At 45.3% G+C, this 17,957-nt stretch overlaps 1 long non-coding RNA gene across 1 annotated transcript in view; it reads left to right on the plus strand.

The window, feature by feature from the left end:
* Positions 1-13,536: 13,536 nt before the first annotated feature.
* Positions 13,537-17,957, plus strand: part of LOC148190322 (uncharacterized) — a 5,923-nt gene continuing 1,502 nt past the window's right edge. Inside the window, exon 1 of the long non-coding RNA XR_015775716.1 lies at positions 13,537-15,091. This is a non-coding gene — a long non-coding RNA (uncharacterized LOC148190322). The remainder of the gene's footprint in view (positions 15,092-17,957) is intronic.

Below are 17,957 nucleotides of genomic sequence, written 5' to 3' on the forward strand. Positions count from 1 at the left end.
CCACCTGCAGCAGGAGGTTCTGATGTTCTGAGCCGATCATCACTGAGACTCGATAATCACTGTGAACACTTTGGCCCGCCTCCCGGCTCCGGGGACGGCGACCTCTGACCTCCTGAAGTGCGTTCTCTCCGTCTTTGGCTGCACTCCTCTCGCCTCCTCTCCCGTCGGCCTCCCGTCGCCACGGTAACCATTATGTGTGGCTGACCCTGCCGATCAACATCTAGTTTTAAGGAGTTGCTGCCTCGGTGTGTGTGTGTGTGTGTGTGTGCGTGCGCGCATGCGTGCGTGCGTGCGTGCGTGCGTGTGTGTGTGCAGTGAAGTTTATTAACAGTAAAACGACAAACTGTGATGAGAAAAAGCTGCAGTCGCTCTGCAGCTGCAGAGGTCCGACGCACTTTGTTCTTTTTCTGCAGAAAACTAACAATCAATCATTGTGATCAGTTGTGTATTTATTGTTAATCAATAACTGAAATGAAACTTCCAGCGTGTTCAGCCATGAGCGCAGACTGTAACGGGGACGCCGTGTTTGTGGCGGACGTCTCTGCGCTGACTTCAGTTCCAGCTGCAGACAAACAAACAACAGTTTGATTTGATGAGTCAGCGCTGTGGCTCCCATCACGTTTAGCCTGATTGATTTGGACTTTTTATTCGGTATTTCCAGCTGAAATTGAGCCACGAAAACCAGCTGACTCAATCCAAAACATAATCTTTTCCAAACCATAGCCAAGTGGTTATTTTACCTAAACATAACCATCCCATTAACCACAGCGCTGGTGAAATGTATAATAATCATGCTACAAAATAACATACTAATGTAACAAATCTGTGGTTTGCAGAAATGCAGAGTGCAAACATTTATCCTGGAACAATAAGACCCTTTTCCCACTAAATCAGCATCTGTAAAGTGTTCTTAAACACGGATAAATCGGCTAAAATTGCTTATAGACTGCTTTCCCATTGCCAGCAGAGCAGAGCTGTGTGCACGGCTCTGCAGCAGAAGATTAGGATTAACATATACGTGTAAATATTAAATGGTAAGGAACTGTACTTAATTTATCGTAGCAGGAGGCTTGCTGGGGCAAAATGCATGACCCTCCCTTCACCATGAATGACCACATTTCACAGCGTTGGACTCAGAGAAATGGTGTGATTTCGGACATCTTTAAAGAAAACATGCCTTTACAACCCAGTTTTGAGTTCTGAAGACAAAATACAACCATTTAAAGTTAAATGTTCCCCCACTAAGCAAAATCAGAAAGCATGACTCCCTCCCCAGCGTTGAATTTTTTCCCATCCCCCTGTCTCCTCTCATAAATAACGAACAGTCCCTAATGCCTCTCTTTCTTATTACAGCCGTGCCCGACATGATAGCATGACATGATTGGTACCAGCCGATGCCTCAGGCCATCTCGTTTAATGTGATGCCCCCACCCCTCCATAGCCGTGGGGCGGGGTTATCTGTGCCCTTTGACCCCACCTGTCGATGATTACTGCAGCGTCATTTTTCATTTGAGTGCATGCAGATGTCATCTTTACCGTTAAAAACAGAAGTCAGCAGGTGTTCGTGGGTTCTTTTACAAAACTGTACTCAGTACTCAGTATTTAATGTTTATATGCTGAGTCACTTTTTTTTTCTTGATTTACTGTTTGATTTTGAAGTGTTTAAATTGCGTTTGCAGCGAGCGCTCTGTGGACGCTGCTGGGATCCACAAACAGAATACAGAGATCAGCTTGTACTCTGTCAGCAGGTAACACCACCTGCTGTGGCCTCTCTCTCCGCTCCTCTCTGATTGGCTGGCCCCTCCCCCTCATTAAGGTATTGGCCTCACCTGTTCAGGTTCAGGACTCTATATAAGCTGCCTGCTTTCAGGTGCGCGGCTTCAGGTCAGCCGGTCTCCGTTTGCTGTGTTCAGTTTGAGTTGTATTTGTGTCACAGGTGTTTCAGATCAATAAAGTTTCATCTCTTTTTAACACTAAACACAAAGTCCTGCAGAGATCTGCTCAAGAGCCAAAGTATCCGACACATTCAGATGTTGAGCCGATGGAAAGTCAGAGGATCAGGAGAGTTTCTGCGATTCGTCCTGAACACAAAAGAGCAGCGAACAACAAAACCAGTCAGGATTCAGCCAGTTTCTGCTGTTTTCAAGCTGCTTTTCATTTGCTCAAAAGTGATGTTTTTTAGCAGCCTGTTTTTCGGCCGTTTTTAGCTCCCAGATGCAGGTGGAATTTAGCTACTCAGGCTGGTTTTCCAGCAGCCTTTTAATCTTAAGACATGCGTGTTTTTTAGAGCCCTGAGGCTGTTTTTCCTGCAGCTTTTTAGTCCCAGAAGTCCGACTTTTTTAGTTACCCATAGCTGTTTTTCCAGCGACCTTTAGCCCTCAAACTTAAGTGATATTTAGGGAGCTGTTGCTGTTTCCGGCAGCGTTTTTCCTTCAGACGTTCTTTAGCTGCCTGTTTTTCCAGCAGATTCTCAGTCCACGGACGTGAGTGTTTTTCAGGGATCAGATCCTGTTTTTTCCAGCAAGTAAAACTGGATCTTTTTCTGAATGATCGTGTTTTTGAAACACAAAATTTTAACATATCTGCGTCATAATAACATTAAAGAGCATCTGTTGTGATTCTGGTGATTAATCGGACAAACAGACAGAAAGATGCAAATGTGGCTAAAAACAAAAACAAAATTAAAATCATTTTGTCTGAAATCTGGACTCAGCTGTTTGCAGCTCAGTTTGTGCTTTGGGGGCAGTTTTAGATTTAGAGTTTAGTGAGTGAACGTGTTTCTGAATGGCAGATAATATTTAACGTTTAACCCTGCGAAGCTCAGGATCCTTTATAACAGTGTGTGTGTGTGTGTGTGTGTGTGTGTGTGTGTGTGTGTGTGTGTGTGTGCAGAATGAACTCAGACTGATGAACAAACACACTGAGCCAGTCTCTCTGTTGGTCGAACACACAGAAACCTCCTGAGGGTCAGAGGAGGAGGAGGACGAGGAGGAGAGGAAGAAGAGGTGGAGGAGGAGGAGGAGGAGGAGGCTGAAGGAGGCTGAAGGTGAGGTTCTTGTTCGGTCGATCGGTGGCAGCGAGCTGTCAGGCGTCCAGACGTCTGTTAACAATCAGCCGTTGTGATTGACAGGTTGGGGCTCGGCCTGTCAGGAGGAATTATGGGAGCGCCGCGGAGCAGCAGGAACGCCTCCCGTGTTTGTGATTCATGGCGGAGGTTGATAACGTCACGGGGAGCTTGGCAGCGCCGCTCTCCACGCCGCTGATTTATTCCAGCTTTCACAACTCATAAACAAGATAAACGCTCGGTGCGAGCTCGCTGTCAGTGAGCTCAAATGATGGGAATGTTCTCGTGCTGAGCGAGATCTGGAGACATGTGGGCCTCATGTCCTCTCACCTCCCTGACCCCAGCTCAGAACCACGACGCAGCACCTGCAGGACGCTGTCCCTCAGCTGGATGTCCACCAGAACCTCTCTGAGAGACAAAACATCCATGAAAACCCTCTCTGTGAGACACTGTGTCCACCAGAACCTCTCTGTGAGACACATCTGTCTGTCCCATTCTCATGAATGTGATGTCTCAAGACCTCTCAGAGGGAATGTCTTCAGATGTGGCACAAACGTCCACCAGGACTCAACGATAAACTGATAAGATTTTGGTGGTCAAAGGTCAAAGGTAACCGTGACAATGTCTGTCTAAATATTGTCAACAAGAGATCTCAAAACTGCTTTGAAGATCATCTTTAAATTTGGCGCAAACGTCCACTTTAACCCTTTAACAGCTGCATCCACATCAGTTTTCTTGAGCATTTTAACCTCTAAAACTTCAAAAACAGTAAAAAAAAAAAACATGCGGAGCAACCTGGCAAAAAAAAAAAAAAAAAAAGAAAAAGAAGTAAAAGTTAAGAAGGAAATGATCTGAAAATTAGTTGGGTCAGAAATCCAGCCCTGTGTCCCTCTCACAGTGTCCACTGTCCTTTGTCCCCGGTGTGTGTTGCCTTCACTGACCATCAGAATTTTTTTTAGACTTTGACTGTGATGCTCTTAGCTGTTTTTTCTAGAAAGAAGAAAAAGAAGATTTTTTCTTAAAATGTAAAATAATAATAATAATACTTAACTTAATCTGTACAGCAGCTTTCATACAAGAAATGCAGCCCAGCGTGTTTTACAAAAAAAAAAAATGACATGCTTTTTTTGTTTGTTTTCGTTTGTGGGTTTTCAGAGACCAGAGACTTTTTTCCAGCAGCTTTTTCATTTTCAAACATGCTGTTTTTTTACAGAAGAAAAAAGAAATAACATGCACCAAGTGCTTCACATCAGAATACATAAAGACATAATAAAATCTGCATGTAAAAATAAAACAAGATCTGAACAGAATAAAAGAGGAAGCATCTTCACATGGATAAAAGCCACCTGATAATACTAAAAAAATAAGGACAAAGATGGAATGCACAGAATGCAAAACGTAGGATGTAAAATAAAGTAAAACCCAGTGACATTATGAATAAAAATAAAATGAATGAAAACAAAGTGTGAGGAGTTGCAGTGAAGGTGGAGACAAACCGTTTTTATCAAACCATCAGATATTTGCAGGATGTGATCAGAGCTGAACCAGAGTCCTGCTGTCTCTCACCGCTCGTCCTCACTGAGACGGACAACAACTGAGACCCCCACCACGCTCTGTGTGTGTGTGTGTGTGTGTGTGTGTGTGTGGGTGTGTGTGTGTGTGTGTGTGTGACATCAGATTTTAACCCCCGTGAGTCCAACATTCATTTGTGCACGTTTTCTTTAAACAGTTTAATATTTTGGGAGTCGACATCATCGCCGCTGTGAGTCTGAGTCGCTCCAAATCGAATCAGCGCATGTTTTCTTTTGAAAGCATGTGTTCATTTTTTCCCGCGGTGGGATTCCCTCCGCTCGCAGCCCACGCTTCCTGTAAATCTAATTAATTAAGATGTATAATGTGAGAGCGTCTGAGTCCAGCCACACTTCCTGTCTCCTGCGACCTCTGGGAGCTGGATCAGATAATCTCAGTTAAACTGTCCAATCAGAGATGAGTTGGTCCACGTGTCGCAGCAGAGCTCTCCGCGGGGACTCAACCTGAGACTGTGTGATATATCAGACCTCCCGTCACTGCTGCAGCTGTGCAGGGACACACACAGAGACACGGAGCCGGACACCGTCAGTGGACTGCAGGACAGACTCTCTGAGGGGACAATGGCGAGCTTCAGCCAGAGCACGCAGGTCCACATTAACTGTTTGTGGACAAAAAATCATAATGTATGAAATAAATGAAAACTTCAGTTTGTGTTCGCTCCATCTGTGAACTCAGTAGGACAAATGTTTCTCTGTGACTCAGCGCTGGTTTTCATTAACCCTCAAATTACACAAATTTACACTGTGAAAATATTAAATACGCCTTATGGGAACATATCAATTCCTAAACAATTTGCACAAAACTTGAGCGATATTTAATAAATGTGGATAAATCACAGTGTTGAGCTGACCGTGTTTCCACGGATGTTCAGAACATCAGCAGCTTTATTTCTATTGCAGTCACCGCATTACCCATCATTATTTCCAATCCAAGGCCATGTAGGCGTGTTATGGAGCCGTGATGGAAAGGCGAGCCCCTTATACCTGGGAGCGGCCACGTATAAGGGATTTCTGGGAGATGTAGTCCACGATTTCACAGAGGAATTGTGGGTTAAAAACTTTCTCAGAGTTATGTGATGCAATAACAGCTCTTGTAGCTCCTGCTGCATCATGAGGGAGCCAGTTCCTGTGACCTCACAGCATCATGCGACCTCACTGCGTCATGTGACCTCTCAGCATCATTTGACCTAGAAAAGACCAAAAAGGGTTTCCACTGCAGTTTGGACAAATGTGTCTTTTTACAAAAGCCTGAAATCCCTGTGTGTTTTGTACAATGTGGCCTCATGGAGTCAGATGTGATGTAAATGTACAACAGAAGAGGTTCGAGGATTGAGCTCTGGGGAACTCCCAACATCACGTACATTCATAAAAAATCACCAGACAAGCTGAGGATCCACTGAGAGCCCAGCTCGGTGTCCCGGTCTGACCAGCAGTATTTAACGCTCACCTTGTCTAAAGCGATGAGATGTTACCTGCAGGCCTCACCTGTGGCCTCTCTGCTGTGTGTGTGCGGTGCAGCGGCGGCAGGCGTGTGCGTGACAGTAAAGACAGAGTAAACAGAGGTGGGGGTGAAGCTGCTCTGCAGGTCTATTCAGAGCTGTTCTGCTCGCTGCAGTCTAAATATTAATCCCTCAGATAGCAGCGCGCTGACCTGGATACTCACACAAAGGCCGTCAGGTGGACAATACACGCCTCGCCGCCGCCACCACTTTGTGTTTCCTGCGTGCTGTATCGCAGTCATTTCCAGCTCTGATAAGACACCGTGTCTTTAGATAAAGAGACACTGGCCTACTTTTCTGTCTCTCACCTGACTGCAGGTATACTGAGGTCATAACATCAACCGGCCAATCAGCTCTCAGATCTGTGGATCTGTGCGATGACATCACCCGCTGCATTTATTACAGTAATAATCTCAATAAAAGTGTCCCAGACGTAATTAAATGCTTCACGTGTGCAGCTCGATGACAATAAAGCGTCTCATTCAGTTCATCTAAAAGGACTGCAGCAAATGTTTCATTTAATTATTGATTTATCTGCAATTTATCTGCAGATTATTTGATCAATCAGTCCATTAATCATTGAGATAAAATAATGAAAGAATCCAATCTGACGTCTTTAAATGTTTTGTCTGACCAACAGTCAGACAGTTCAATGAGATATAAAACAGAATATTTGAGATATTTGGAAAAAAACTGACACCAGAGAACAGAGAGCTCTTAAAAATAACTTCACTGATGAACCGATTATTAAGATATTTGCAGATTTTGATTATTTTCAGTTTGTCATGTAAACCCTCTTAACTCTGAGTTTTTAGAAAACTGCACCGAACCGAAGTCCTCGAGTCTGCAAACATATAACATGAACGAGTTTTTTTTCTTGTTTCCTTTGTGGTAGAAAGACGTCTCTTTTCTTAATCGCGTCTGCAAAACTCTGATTGAAAAAAGAGCCGTCGACAAACAGAAGAGACGCGATCATCATCTCGTGCCAGATTTAGAAAAATGTCTCAGGTCAGATGTAAACAAGCAGTCAACTGACAGATCTGAGGATGAGTAAATGTTGTCTTTGTATGTTTCTGCATAGCAGGGATACATTATATATACATATATATATATACATTTCTACATTTTTATTTAATGTGCTGCGTTCATTAAAACTTGTGTCTTTACGTTTCAACAACACTGTGAATAACGTTATATTCAGGCACAAAAAACACTCGGTTATTAAAAGATCATATGTATGTGTATGTATGCCTGAACAGAGACAGTTTAATGAGAAACTCAACACACACACACACACACACACGCACGCACGCACGCACGCACACACACACACACACACACACACACACACACACACACACACACACACACACACACACACACACACACACACACACACACACACACACACACACACACACACACACACACACACACACACACACACACACACACACACACACACACACACACACACACACACACACACACACACACACACACACACACACACGCACGCACACACACACACACACACGCACACACACGCATGCACACACACACACACACACACGCACGCACATGCACACACACACGCACACACGCACACGCACGCACACGCACGCACACGCACACACACACACACACACACACACACACACACGCACACACACACACACACACACACTCACACACACGCACACACACACACACACAGAGCCGTGTGGACTCGCTGACCTGCCGCTGGGCTCTGAACTGGGCTGAAGGTGAAGCTGTTCCTCAGACTGATCAGTCTGAGAGCTGCTGACCTTTGACCTCCACAGACAGAGGGCCGTAGTTAATGAATAATCAGGAGGGACATCAGAGTCGTTCAGAGGAGCATTATGGGACAATTTGTCCTCTGCTCGACTGTTTCCCACCAACAAGTTTGATCTCTTGTAACAAACAGCTGTGTGTCGGGGGTCGGTCAGGGTCCGTCTGCAGGTCGGAGCTCCACCTCTCCTCACACACACTCACACACACACTCTGTCACACACACTCTGACTCTGTCACACACACGTCTCAACATCACACATCACTGATTACCTTTTACATGCACAAAATATTTTACAGAATATTTCTGAAAATGTTCCAGCAGCTCTGGAAAACTCTGACAAATGAAACTGAATAAAATCTCACTTTGATGCAAAGAAGCAAAATATCATCCGGCTCCAGCTGTTCTTCTTCTCCGTGTTTTGACGTGATAAACGACATGTTAGTGCACGTTAATCAGGAGTGTGCACGGCTGCATGTAAACATGTAAACAGGAATATCAGCGGAATATTGATTTCCAATATACATGTAAACAGTCTGGTCAGAAGACTGTCTTTTTCAGAGTAAACACTGAATATTTCATGCAGAATCTAACGGAACAATAAGATGAGACGTCCTGCCTGTCTCTGTATCAGCGGACGGTGAGACGCCAGAGATCTGCCGCTGCACAGATGAATTATGGGATTGGAGGTAATTGTTTCAGTTTGCTGAGCGACTGTGTGTCTCTGCTGCTGGAGGAGGAGAGCAGGAGGACGAGGGGAGGAGAGCAGGAGGAGAGGAGAGGGGGAGAGGAGGAGGAGAGAAGAGGAGAGGAGGAGGAGGGGTGGAGAGGAGGAGGAGAGAAGAGGAGAGGACGAGGAGGAGAGGAGGAGAAGAGGAGGGGAGGGGGAGAGGAGGAGGGGAGGAGAGGAGGAGGAGGTAGAGGGAAGGAGAGGAGGGGGGGAGAGGAGGAGGAGAGAAGAGGAGAGGAGGAGGAGGAGAGGAGGGGTGGAGAGGAGGAGGAGAGAAGAGGAGAGGAGGAGGAGGAGGAGGGGAGGGGAGGAGAGGAGGAGAAGAGGAGAGGAGGAGGAGGAGAGGAGGGGTGGAGAGGAGGAGGAGAGAAGAGGAAAGGAGGAGGAGGAGAGGGGGAGAGTAAGAGGAGGGGAGGAGAGGAGAGAAGAGGAGAGGAGGAGGAGGAGGAGAGGAGGAGAAGAGGAGGAGAGGGGGAGAGGAGGAGGAGGAGGAGGAGGGGAGGAAAGGATAAGGAGGAGAGGAGGAGAAGCAGAGGAGGAGGAGGGGAGGAGAGAGGAGGAGGGGAGGAGGGGGAGTAAATGACTGCCCAGGGACCTTTGAGCAACACGTGTCGTTCTCGTGTCGTTCACGAGTTCAGTAAAATTGAGGCTAAATGTAACAGCAGGGGTCTCTGTGGGGGGTTTGGCCGTCTGCCTGAGATGGCGATAGGACCCCGAGGAGTCAGCAGAAAGACAGACTGAAGGACGGGCGGACAGATGGACGCCGTCCAACTGGAGTCGTCTCTGAGGGTCGCGGAGGTGGCAGCGGGTGAAGCTGCTGCTGCGCTCTGATTGGCTCACGGTGTTCACGTCTGAGAGCTGGTTTTACCGTGAGGACAGTGAACGCATCACCGTCAGTTAGTCACATGTTTCTGATCGGTGAGTGTTTTATTCCATATTTCTGTTTATTAACCCTTTGAACCCTGAGCAAACTGACTTATGTGTTTATTCACAAACACCACAGAAGGCAATGAGCAACTTATCAAGAAATGACCAAGAAATTAGCAAAAGATTAGTAAAAATAAAATTAAATACAAGAAAATTAAAGTTAAAAAACACACACACAGAGAAAAAAATAAGGGAATGAAATAAAAAAAAAAACTGCTTAGTATTATAATTCTGCAAAATAATTTGAACAAAAAAAAAAGCAGGAAAACAAAATAAAAAGACAAAAAAACAAATGTAAAATAATTTTAACAAACAAAAAATGGGAAAGTTAAAAAAAAAAAAAAGAAAGAAAAACTGCTGAATATCGTAATTCTGTAAAATGATTTTAAATGTATAATTATGATAATTGTGAACAAAGTTCTCTGGACATTTGGCCTCAGAAACGTCCTGAAGCTGCTGCATCAGTGATCAGTGAAATCAGGACGAAAAATCAGGACAAAATAGTCAAAATGACAAATTCAGAGTCAAAAGCCCAGAATGACACCCAGAAATAATACAAGTCCTGTTTTTCTGCTCTGATGGCTGTGGGATCAAAAATGTCAGTTTGAATGGGTTTCAATGGAGCATTTTTGGACCTGAACAGTCTGAATGTAACTATTTAGTTTCCACAGTGTATTTTAGACTTATTGTAGGAGCTGAGCTGCAAATTCACTGATTACACTCAAATACACAATCTGGACTACATTTAGGACACATGCATCAACACACACACAGTTATCACAACAGGAAGAAGAAAAGAGACTAAGATGAGACAAACAGACCCTAAAGAGTCAAAAGCAGAAGTGTTTTTTATCATAAAATGTGGGGTTTTATTTTGCACATCTACGCCTCAGCTCTGTAAAATGTTGGCGAGTTGGTTTGTGTTAGACGTAACCATGACAACACACAGAGCTGACCGAAAACAGACGAGAGGCTGAATGTCGCAAACTGCAGTAAAAACCAGTTTAGACTCAGAATGTGCCCAAATACTGCTCCAAAAACCCAAATACTCCCAACGCATCCCAGATGTCTCAACTGGTAAATGTTCTATTGTGAAAACAGACTGATTTGGAAAATTTAAACGTAAAAAGCTGTTTGTGCTTTTGAGCATTCAACTGATACCAGTTCTTCAGGGCAGATATTGATTATTAGTACTCAACATGCATTTACAATAAAAAATTAAAATCTGTCTGTCAATATTTAGAATTTGAAATACAACAAACTCCAACACAAAACTTTGTTTAAACGCCAACAAAATGTTTCATCAAATCTGAAACTTTCAACATTATTTACAGCAAGTTTCCTGCAACTTTTTGTATAAAGTTTAATTAAGATTTACAAAAAAACAATAAATGTTTAAAAATAAAAGTATGTCCCTGAGGTTTTACAAAATCAAAGTTGCTCCCATGCTGACACTTTGTTTGCCCTCCCTGCTGCTGGCTGAGTGTAACACGCACACTTTTTCATTCATTCATTTTGTCTGTGATCTTTAAAGTAAAACGCAGATAATCAGCTCGGATCATCTGTCAGCTCCTGATACTCACTCCTTCTGAATACGTAAACCATCTCATCATGTGTTTGATGTTTTCTTTATTGTCTGACTGCATCTTTGTCTAATCATTTCTCTGTTTTCTTTATAAATGTTTAAAAAAAATTAAATCCAATCAAACGAACAGCCCTACTCAAATTCCACACATTGTTAATAACGGTGTAATATTGGTGTGCATGTGACAGCAGAGAGCAGAGAGCAGAGTTTCCCTCTGACTGATGGAGCCTCTCGGAGCTATCAGCTGCGCTCCGGTTCGGTTATGAAATGTTTTCTGGCAGCAGGTCTGGCAGAGGGCGGCGTTGCTCAATCGGCCCTGCCTCCTTTCACCACCACAGCTCACAAATTAAACAGGATCTGATGGCTGCGAGATAAGACCAATCTGAGGCCGATCTGCAGAATTTCATCTTATCTGCAGACTTGGCAGAGCGGCGGCCGATAGGAGCGCGGCGGCACGTTGTCATCATACCACACTGTCTGACCTTTGTCACCATTAAACTGGAGTCAGCCACTTTTATAACTGGAACATTTCATTCATCAGCGAGTGACGGGAACAGAGGCCGCCCAGCTGACCTCGGCCGTCACCTCGCAGAGACACACCTGAGCGCGTAATGTGCAGCGAGCGAGAGTGGACGAGTCAAAGAGCAGCGTCCACACGTCCTCACTCTGCACTTTTAGGATATTAAACAGTTTAAAGCCACGCTGGATATTCACCTCAAAGATAATGTGGAGCGAAATTAGAGCGCAAAACCCCAAAGACGAGACGTCACCTGTGAAAGCTGCATAATGAGAATATGAACGTTCTGCCGCTCTGTGATATACAGCTTAGTGCTCCTCCTCCTCCTCCTCATCATCATCATACCCTCTGGACTCTGGTCTCCTCTGGACTCTGGTCCTCTCCGGACTCTGGTCCCCTCTGGACTGTGGTCCCCTCTAGACTCCGGTCCCCTCTGGACTCCGGTCTCCTCTGGACTCCGGTCCCCTCTAGACGCCGGTCCTCTCTGGACTCCGGTCCTCTCTGGACTCCGGTCCTGCTGCGCCCAGAGGAAGAGCTGCACCTGTCTGTGGTTGGAGACCTGCAGGGACTCTTATCACTGATTTGCAGCCAATTACACCAATCAGATGTGATCTAAAAAAAGACTTATTGTCCTTAGTTTGTCTTTTATTGTCCTTAGTTTGTCTCTTATCGCGTGCAGACGGACGACAGCTCTGTGTTCTCGTCTTTTCGCCTCCCTGAATAAAGAACCGCATCATTTCTCTAATAATAATCATTAAAACACAGATTCCTGCCGACCTGAAGCTCACATACATGAACAAGGAGTCCCACAGAGCGCGCTCAGTAACCAGGCCGACACACATGACGTCAGGCCGTGATTTATTCCGCTGGATCACATACAGATCAATTAAACATGAATTATTACATGAATTCAAGAGGAATTAAAGTCGTTCCATGAAGAAGTAAATTAAAACTGTGTGAAGGAGCGCAGAGAGACGTCGGGTTAAATTAGAGTCACGTGTCGACGTCCCATCAATCATCGGGACGAGGACACAAACACCGTGAATGATGCGTCTCGTTAAGGAGCTTTAACGAGGACGCAGAGTTCAATTAGAGAGTTTGAAACTTTACGGTTCGACCCTAAAAACTCTCAGCTCATTTTTTCCTGTGAAGTTTTCGCAGCGTTGGAGAGCTTTGTTTACTTAGTTTAATGTTTTTATTTGTCGACGACCTTCATCATCACGGTGACAGGCGACAGAGTCGACCAATCACAGCGCAGGGACACTCAGCACTCACAAACATACACGCACACACACACACACGCACAGACACACATACACACACACACGCACACACACACAGTCACACACACACACACACACACACAGTCACACACACACACACACACACACACACACACACACACACACACACACACACACACACACACACACACACACACACACACACACACACAGAGTCACACACACACACACACACACACACACACAGTCACACACACGCACACACACACAGTCACACACACACACATACACACACACACACAGTCACACACACACACACACACACACACACACACACACACACACACACACACACACACACACACACACACACAGTCGCACACACACGCACTGTCAGCCGTGTTTCATTCATCACAGTTATCTCCGTTTGTCTGTTCGCTCTGATGGAGCTGCAGAAACTCTGCAGGTCGTTGCATCAGCAGGTTTTGAAACTCCTCCTCCGGGGAGCGTGGAGGCGGCAAGCACACACACACACACACACACACACACACACACAGAGGCAGCTCGGCGTGTTGGGACGGTCGGGGGAGCTCAGCGGCGAGCTGGCTCTGGGTCTCCAGCAGCAGAGGAGGAAGCTGGCCGAGCAGCCGGTTGAGCAACAGCAGCAGCAGCGAGCCGCGCGGGCCGACCGCCACCCTTCACCCAGTTGGTCCGCTCTCTGATTGGCTGAGGATGTGGGGGGAAGGTGGCGCAGCAGTACGACCACCTCTGAGCGGCGACCCACAGAGACTCATATTAACACGCGCTGCCAGAGCTGAGGGTTCAGATCCTGCTGAGTCGATCAGCGCGTGGAGCGAGGCGCCAACATCATCGTCATGACCACCACCGACACCGTGACCACCACCGACACCGTGACCACCACCACCACCACCGCTGCTGCTGCTTTATATCTGATCAGCTCACTCCCAAAGAAAATGTCAGGGTGTTGTTCTGGATCACCAGTTCTCATCCCTGACTCGTCAAACACCACCATCGATTTCAGGTCACCTTTCGCAGCTGTACGGTACGGCGCCGGACGGTACGGCGTCGGACGGCATCAGTTAGAAACACTGCTTGTAACAACATATTTAAAGGACCTGGAACAACATGGTGCCTCTGTCAGCGACCTTCTGCATCAACTCGTGACGTTTAAGGTTTCGCTCTGCATCAGCCTTTTTTCACTCCAGGACGCCATAACCATGATGTCAACAAATACACATGGTGGGAAGAAACAGCACGTCGTTATGTTTACACAAAAGCACATGGCAACCGACGCCAACCGTCACGACGGTTCAGATTAGACAACAAAGTTACGGATGTTTGGGTTTCGGTGAAAGAGTCACACGGTGAAGGCTGATGGTTTAAACGTGGGAGACCGCAGACATAACGACACATTCAAATGATTTTTAATGTTATGATCGTCAGAACGAACACACTAGACGATTCGTGACCATGAGACCGCACGCTCTCCGTTTGTAGTTAACAATTCACAGCGGCGCCTCCACAGACGTCTTGTTCTGCAGCCGAAAACCAAAACACAGAAAAATGGTTGTGGATGGAGTCGTGGCCGCGGAGACGGAGCAGGCGCGTATTAGACATTCTGCAGTGTGAGTTGGAGACACAAGTCCGGTTGTTGCCCGCCATGTTTTTGAGCTGTTCATGTACGCTGTATCCGTTTGGTGACGCTCCCCGCTCTCCTCGCGCTCTAATTGGCTGTTGCGGGTTTCCGCTCAGTATCCCGTCGGAGCCGACAATGGAGATCGGAGAGGCTCCGACACAATCGGTGACGATAAGATCATTCAGATAAGCCCTCACACGTAACCATATTTGGGCAGATAATCGGTTCCAACCAGCCTGAATTGGGGAACGCCCCCCTGATGGTCGTAAGGAGCGAATCAGGCCCAAAATCAGCCCGATTCTCCTCGAGTGGGAAGTAGCTTTAAGGTGCGGACAACAATAACGCCCATCCTCACGGGAATCAAACTCTTGATCGTGATCTCTTACGATGGAGCGTGTTGGAGGTGTTTTATCGGCGATGTGAGCGTGTTTTACAAAGATGTTGGTGAAGACGTTCAGGCGTGCAGGTCAGACAAGCAGACAAATAAAAAAAGTCATATTTACATAAAAGAAAAGAAATGATCGAACATGCGATGACTCGATTTACACGTTGGAAAAGGAGAAGTGAAAACTGATTTAATCTCAAGCCCTCTCCAAAAGTCATTGAATTATAGTGAACCAGCTTTGTTATTCATTTAAAACGATACCGCGATAATGTTACTAATGAAACATATATGCATATGCCGTCATATCCAAAATCAAATATCTACAATTTGACATAATTAGTCACAGAAAAAAGAGGAAGAAAAACTTACCGATGGCCTAAGAAACAGAACTCTGAATTTATTTTGTAAAGTCTTTATTTATCGAACAGGAAGAAACTGAACATTTGCTGTAAAAAACAACGGAAGTGTGTGTGCCACGATGCACGTCACAGCCGTAAATTTACACGCCGTCCCTGAACGTCCAAAACTGACTCAGGAGGAAACACGGAGTGCCTCGCGTAGACGTGAATGGCTGCCGACCACGTGGTGAGATTTGATGAGTTGGGATGCAAACATGTTGTAAATTTCAACGTGTTCTGTCGAAGCCCCGCCCTCCTCTGCTGCACGCAGGTTTAAACAAACACACACCAACTGCTAACAGTGTGTGTGTGTGTGTGTGTGAAAATAAAACTTTAAAAGAGGATCAGACGTGATGCTGCTTGTAACCAGCTCTCCACCAGTCGTGGTATCTTCACATGATGTAACTCAACAACACGAATCAAACACACACACTCACACACACACACACACACACGCCTCCTCTGTGTCCGTTGTTAAAGGAGCTGAACGGCCTCCTCAGGTTCACTGGCAGCTTCATGTTGGAGCTCTTTAAGTTTGCAGCGTGAGAACGAGCGTGAGAACGAGCGGTACGAACGTTGCGTAACGGTTTCCCATCATCACCCCTGAGCGGCGTCTCCGTGGTTCAGTCTGACTCTGCGAGCCGTGGCGAGGCCGCAGGTTGTGTTTAATCAGACGCTCTTGACTGACGTCTGGACCACGGTTCAGTTCTGCAGTGTTGTCAGTAAGTAACTGACAGGTGACAAATTTACCAAGATTATTAGCGCTCACACGACTCCCGGTGTCCACGCAGAGACGTTTGTGGTCTGACCGCCATAATTTTCCTTCTGTAAAATAAAATTCAGCTCCCATAACAGAACGGAAAATCTCGACCCAGGCGTAACAGGAAAATGTTACCGATGAGCGTTTTCCTCTCAGAGGCTGCACACGCTCCGTCCTCACCAGAGACACCTGAAAAAAGACGCTGAGCGTAAAAAGACCGTGGACACAATCGTCTCATCAGCAGTGAATAAATAAAAGACTCTCTGCTCTCTGACAGACTGACGCGCCGCAGAGCCGCCGCCATGACGTCAACCTGCCTGCTGAAACCCGCTAACTGCCGCCCTCCTGCAGCACTGGGACCAGTCTGGGCCCAGTGTGCGGCTGGATCAGGCCGTGGTGGGCGCACTGTGTCTCTGTGTGACCTCGGGTGTTGTGACCTCAGGTGTTGTGTGGGCGTGGCCACCTCTCATACCTGCAGATGTTTATAATAATAATGACACTAATGTCTGTAAATGAGCGTTAATGATTTATAAGTGTTAAAATGTTTATCGTCAGCTCGTAAAAGCGACACACCTGCAGGCTGACTCACCTGAGAGAGTCTGCAGGTCTGAACTGGTTTGTGTTTTATCAGCACCGGTTCTGTTGATGGACACATTTACACCCCGCTCTGTGTGTGTGTGTGTGTGTGTGTGTGTGTGTGTGTTGTTTTAACGCTGCAGCAGGAACATACCTGGCCTCAGACCAGCTGCAGGTTCACACTCATCGTGACGGTGCGCTGCCTTTTGTTTTTTTTATGTTTCTGTTTTCAGCTGCAAGTCAGATCTGATTACAGCCTGAGAGGTGTGAACGCTCCACAACGTCACGCTCGAAACACGACTCTGAACGCTTCAACTGTAGGATGTTCACCTCCAAAGATCCTGTCAATCACAGAGACGCTGCAAATACCAACACACACACACGCACACACGCACACACACACGCACACACACACACACACACGACACATGACTCAGGACTTCCATCAGTCGTCACACTGGACTGATGGAAAATCAGACGTGATACACTCTGAATGTACAGTGTGTGTGTGTGTGTGTGTGTGTGGTTCAGGTTTTGGTTTAAATGTCTCTTTGTTTCAGGGAACTTCGTCATCACTGTCAGTTAAGATTGTAACTGTAAGAAATCAGTAATAAGAAAACAACCTGAGAATTAGTGTTAAAATACGATACAGTGATTCCAAAAATATATATAATAATAATATGGTAAAATGTCCCGAAACTATATTCATGATTATAGAAATATACATTCAAAATTTTTTTCAGGTCATTGTCGTGCTGCTGTCTCAGCCAGAAATCCCTCAAAAGAGATTTTGACTCTTAGTGTGACTATTCATAGTTAAATAAAGGTTAAAAAAATTTAAAAAATAAAATAAAATAATAATAATAATAACCCTTTTTAACCTTCCCTTTCTTGCTAATTGTAGGTAATTTTCTTGTAAAATTTTTTTTTTGTAATTTCCTGTTAAGTCTCTCATTGCCTTCTTCCCATGTTTTTGGAAGAATCATCAGCATGACACAGCAGAAGTTCAAACAAGCAGCATTTACATTCACACACAAGCAACAAGGAACAATCAGCCAGTTTACAACAAACAACTGTTTGTGCAATGTGAAATGACCTAAAAAAGTGCATATATATATATATATATATATATATATATATATATATATATATATATATATATATATATATATATATATATATAAATATTCTTTAACATTTTTAATGCATACTT

The sequence above is a fragment of the Plectropomus leopardus genome, chromosome 1 (assembly GCF_026936395.1).
Source record: "Plectropomus leopardus strain MGB_pleo_1.0 chromosome 1, ASM2693639v1, whole genome shotgun sequence".
Classification (NCBI taxonomy): domain Eukaryota; kingdom Metazoa; phylum Chordata; class Actinopteri; order Perciformes; family Serranidae; genus Plectropomus; species Plectropomus leopardus.